Raw genomic sequence first — 6,111 nt, forward strand, 5'->3', positions numbered from 1 at the left:
CTTCACCAATCGAAGATAATCATGCAGGAGTACAACACATTTAGAGCTAGCTAGCAAATTTGACCTTGGAATTGCAAGATCTCAAGAAAGGTAAAGAGACTAGATCAGAAATATGGTGCACAAAATGCAAAGTAGAGGGCCATTATAAGGATCAATCCCCTGTGTTCAAATATTACTTGGAAAGTGGAGCACCTAATCCAGTAAACCCAGGATCAAGTTTGTGGTGTGAGATTTTCAGAACGAGAGGCCAACATCGCTCTGAAGATTTCTATTTATTACAGAAGTACATATAGACCCCAAAGCAGTTGTTTTGTAGCTTTTATAAATCAGTAGGCCATGATGAAAGAAATTGTTGAAGTTATGACTTGATGATGAGCACACTTTCGATGCTTATAGACTAGAAGTTTAAGGACATACACATGAAGAGCCACGCCAACATGTTGGTTGAGGAGGTTTCTAAGGATGAGGATGAGGACGAGGATGAGAAGTTGGTCGAGGACGTGGCCAGATTATCTGTTATAACTGTGGATAGGTAGGGAACTTCGTAAGAGTCTTTCAGGATCCTACAACAACCTGCAACTACTTTAATTCTTTTGATCATGTAATAGAAGAATGTCCCATCCTTATCACAAAGATTCAGGAGAAAAGGAACCAACAACCCACAGAAAATCATCAAATGATGACTGTTGAGCTAAGGGAGGATCAATCATGCATTGACATTGTAACAAGAAGTGGAGTTGTGACTAGAAATGATAAAGTCGGTGGGAAAGAGGAAGCTGAAGCTACATGGGTAGGAAAAACTATTGAAAAATTTCCTGCATTTCATATTCTAAAGGAAAAACAAGTATTGATGGAGGTAAGGCAAAGCTTTATGGATGATGGGGCTTCGACCTCTCACTAGTATAAAATGATGAAGTTAGTGACTAGGTGACTAAAAACATTAGTGGTCGTAGCTTTTTCCAGTGAAATACTACCAAAAATGAGCAATCTTAAGTGATTGAACTAAAAATGACTAACATAAATGACTAATTTAGTCCCGGGTTAAAATATACGACTACAAATAAGTAATACAATTAAAAATGACTAGCATTAATAAATAATTTAGTCTAGGAACAAAAAGACAACTGCATACCAAGTGCTCTAATAATACAAATTAGTTTTTTATGTTAGTCATTTTAATTGTGTCACTTCAGCAATCTAATCTTACAAGTGAAAGGGGACTCAAAGGTTGTTGTAGATTGAATAAAAGGTTATACTTCCTTAAACACTTCACTATTGGATTAGTGGATGATTAGAGTTATGGAGTTAATTAGAATATTCAAGGTTATATCCTTTGATCACATCCATAGGGAATTCAATTCAAACGCTGACAAACTATCCAAAATGGGAGTGGGCTCACATCTGGGTCAAATACATTGTGAAAAATAATTATAAGGAGAAGTGTTAGTTAATTAGTAGATGACACATTTCCTTTAGTTAAAGACTTAACTTTTCATGCATATCTATATTTTTTATTATCGAGGTAATATCCATTGAACTTATAATACTAGTTTTTAACTTGGATATCAAGTTGTTTATCTAATATGAATGTACATTATGAACATAATAATACTAGATTCTTATGAAATTGTTTTGAATCTTATGGAAAATTTGATATTGCTAGATATTAAACATATTAGAATATTATATTATAGATGTAGATATTGCTAGATATTAGACATATTAGAATATTATATTATAGATGTGAAATAAATTTAATATATGTTAAATGACTTAAATTTCAACTTCGCATCAATATTAATTCAAAAATAATGTTTTTTTATTATTGGAAAAAAATAGTATGGAATTTCCCGCCACCTAAGTCAATAATTACTTAATGCATCAATCAATCACTACTAAAAACAAACCATTTCAAAATTCTTCAATCTAATTGCTCAAGTTTCATTACACGGAAGGTGTTTTATAATGGAGGGTTTCCCTCGCCCTTTTGTTCTCTATCAATATCTAATCCTATGACGACATGTATATGCAAATCAATAAATAATGAACATATGGATCTTGGTTAAAAATAGTTGCAGTAGGTGCAAGCCACCTAACCAAGTTCTGAGTCCACTGATAGGGACAACAGATTCAAGGGAAACTTAGAATAACCATGGGTTAAGGCCTAGTGAAAGCTGAAGAAGTTATAGGTTGGGGAAACCAAGTCACATGAATAAATATCAAGGGGAAGAAATAAGTGGTTGTTTGTCTGATGTTTTTGTTTTCTCAAGCACAGTTGTGGATTGGGATTCCAATAGATCAACAACCAGAGATGGAAAGAGAAATGATGGGGTGCCAGATTTGGATATGGATTTGGTGCAAGGAGGAGGAGGAGAGGGGAGATGTCATGATGGTGGTGGAATTTTGCATGGAATTCGTGAACAAAATAGCAGGTTTTCGGGAATGTAGGAACTCGGTGGTGGAATCATGCATGGAATTGGTGAACAAAATAGCAGGTGTTCGAGAATGGAGGAACTATCTGAAGAAAGAAAGTGCCAATCTGGTGAGAAGGTTTGAATTATTTGCACCCATGTTTGAAGAATCGGGGAAATGAAGGACCCTTGCCTAAGGATAATACCCTACAGGGCTTGCAATATCTGTGCTTGTTTCTCAAATAGGTTGGAGAGATCCTTAAGTTTGGCCACAAGGGTAAAAAGTTTTTCATGGTATTCTGACTTCTCTGCCTTTAATTTTTGTTAATATTGAAATCCATATTTAGAACTTCAAATTAAACGTACTTAGATTTCAACATCCCAAGGTTAATTTCTTAATTGTGAAGAGACTTTAAACACTGGGTAATGAATCCTTACAAGACTACTTTTTAGTTTCAAACACTTCACAATACGGTTCTCTGAGTTATCATCATATCCTCCTTAAGAGAGCTATGATTATCCTACAGCTCTCTTGTGACTCTCTGCACTTTTTGGTGGTTCAGAATGATGAATTACTAGTCTCCAGTGGACATAATGAACATACATAACATACATGCTAAATATTGATTCTAAGCCCATTTGCTATATTCTGGAGAAAGGAACCAAGTACCATCACATCAGCCACTTGGGCCTTTGCGCTACCCTCATCCAGTCTTCCACTGCTTCTGATATCAAGGATTTCCCATGTAATTACAAGATTTTTCAATGAAATTCCAGATTCTGATAATTTTATTTACTTAATTCAGATTACTTGATCCCATGACCTAGTCTGCAAGTTATGTTTTCAATACAAATATTAAATGAATCACTCATAATGGAAATGCAATCATCCCCTGCATCAGAGCTTAAACAATATTAAAATCACCAAAGGAAAATTATTGAGTCATGGGAATCAACTATTGAGACGTATATGCAACCACTGAGACAAAGTTCTCATGAAAGTTTGATGTACAACTGTAGAACAAAACCTACTAGTCAAGTTAGTGGTCCTACTCCAATGGACTAGAAGGCCCCAATATTTAAATATCAACACAGGGAATGGATTTTGAAGCCTATGCAGAGCTAAGGAAAGAGAAGTAAATGGTTTTGTGGAGATACTTGTTCTAATAATGGTAGTCCTAATCACCACATCTTGGAAGCACTGACATGAATTCCATCTATATTAGGACTATGACTAGGTGCAAGAACCTTGAGATGGTCTACATCCTTCTTCTACCCCAACACATTTTCTGAATTTTATATGCATTTTTTGACTATTTTGTACAATCAAGTTCATCATTCTTAGATTGTTGCATAATTTGAATCTTATTGCCTAAAAGAATCAAATTTTCCATAGTCTAAGTCCATTTATACTGCCACACAACATTGTAATTTCAGAAGCACATTGCATCACAATTGGTTTTCTTTTATTACAAATATAGAAGGCATCAAACTTATATTTTTCTCTTGGGTTGAGCTTTCAAAGGAAAAAGGGGCAGAGGAGGTACATACAGTTGGAGCTAATTGGCATGGATGCAACAGAGAAGAAAAAACTCTATCATGAATTTATATATTTAATGCAAACTAGCTTAACTTTGTCTTACTCTTTCTACCAAAGATTAACCTAGAAATGAGAGGGGAAAAAGGAAGGCAAAAATGAGGGATTAATGCAACAGATATTTAATGAAGATGAGAGTTTCTTCCTTTACATTTGTTTTCTTGATTTTGCAATATTTTGCCCACCGTTTCTCTCCACTACCATAAAATGTCCCTTCACTCTATCAGTTCATCTACTTCCTTAAAACGAAGCCACTGCCTTTTGTCTAATCCATCCCAAACCTTGGGATCTGCAAGGGAAATGATTGTTCCAGGCACGTAGAGAAGCCAAATTGCATAGGAAAAAATTATGAATTTGACACATATCAAAATTGAAATCTCATCTAAGTACTCTATACAAGAAAAGATCGTGCATGCATAGTCAAGGAAGATTTGCATGGACTAGAGAACTTTATGGGCTTCACATGATACCTCCTTCCATGGGCACAAGTAAAACTATAGTAGGCGATGAATAAGCATTTCTCCATGCATTCTTAAATGCCTAAAACACACCACTCATCATACTTCACTAGTATTTTGGAACAAAGTGCTCTAGACTAAATCCAACCATGATGCCCAAAGGAAAATATTTTACTACAGATCAAATTTATGAGGCCATCAACTATTTATTCAGGAAATTTGATGGGCACCCAATCATTTCAAAATTAGAAGTGTCTTCATTATTGAACTGACGTGTCAAATCAATGGTTTGAGCTAATGGGGTACAAGTTTCTATTTCAATTGATAATGGCCAGAGTCATCCTTGATTATTTCTGTGCACACATATTGAAATGGGTAATGGCCAAAGTCATCCTTGATTATTTTTGTGCACACATATTGAAAATGGGTCACCCTCAATGTGGGTTTTCTTTCATTGACCACATAAAATTGCCAATAAAAATAACAATGCATTTAACAAACTACACTTAACCATTCCCATTAATTATAGCACATGATTTCCTTGATGAATGAATTAAGAGCAAGAGAAATTGTGGAGCCATAGGGATTCTATACTCTATATAGAATTACATAATAATGATGGCATGTTAGGATTAAATAACTCCTAGACAAAGAAAAGGATGGGATGTATAGAACCAAACCCCACAAGAAAAATATCGCCAGGCATAAAGCTATGATCAAGAACAATGACATGCATAAAGTTATGATTAGGAACAATGAGTGGGAGTCTAGGATGAAAATATCGACGGGAATAAATTTATGAAATCCAATGAGAAATGGAATGAAATATTTAAAATGAGAGATGAACATAGAGAAAAAATGGAAGAAGTCACTAATTCACTTAAATAAGTGGTTATCTTCTTAAAAGGTCAAGGTGTCAAATAAAAAAAGAAGATAGGAATAAAATGTATAGAAATATACTTACCAAGAGTTGCTTCCCACCATTATTTATGTGAGAGTAAAATTGTAAATGTGTAGACATCTCAATTTGTTCCAAAGCAAGACTATATGATTGGATTTACCTATTAATCATTATTATTTTAACATTTACCAATGCAAGTTATAATTTTTTATAGAGCATAATTTCGAACTTGAGTGGCAAACATTAAGCTTCCCTACAAAAAAATTTTAAATCAATTGTTTTTACATTCAATACATTTTCATATAATCAAAATTTAACTTCCTCTTTGGTGTTCCCTTCCCCTTCTTCGATGGGAATGCTAGTTTTAGTGATTATCTCCTTAAGATTGAAAAATCAAAGTTTCATTATCGTGAGTCATGATTAGCCATCATGTTAGTATCATTGGTTTACTCCTATTTTTGCCCTACTAAAACTTGGCAACCAATTTCTACATTTTTAGGGAAGGGGGAAAGTTATTTTGGTTTTCAAAAGGTTATTTGGAGGTCTTTTCCATGGGCAAAAGAAGAGCTTATGATAAGTCATCACTTCGACAGGAACTTGAGGAGTCGTGAGTTCAATCCCCCCTGGCAGATTTTTAATGTCTTCCCCAACTTCAACATTGGTTGGGGAATTCTCATTCACCTCCACCTCTATCTCCATTATTTTCACCATCTGTGTCTTTTCCTCTGTTGCTTGAGCCTAGTT

The 6,111-nt window shown here is 34.6% G+C and overlaps 1 pseudogene; it reads right to left on the bottom strand.

Annotated features, from left to right (window-relative positions):
• Window positions 1–3,027: 3,027 nt before the first annotated feature.
• On the bottom strand, window positions 3,028–4,534 carry LOC149151998 (putative polygalacturonase At1g80170; annotated as a pseudogene).
• Window positions 4,535–6,111: the final 1,577 nt, after the last annotated feature.

The sequence above is a fragment of the Pinus tabuliformis genome, chromosome 9 (assembly GCF_031772625.1).
Source record: "Pinus tabuliformis cultivar Carrire ecotype Pingquan chromosome 9, CPIR1, whole genome shotgun sequence".
In the NCBI taxonomy this organism is placed as follows: Eukaryota; Viridiplantae; Streptophyta; class Pinopsida; order Pinales; family Pinaceae; genus Pinus; species Pinus tabuliformis.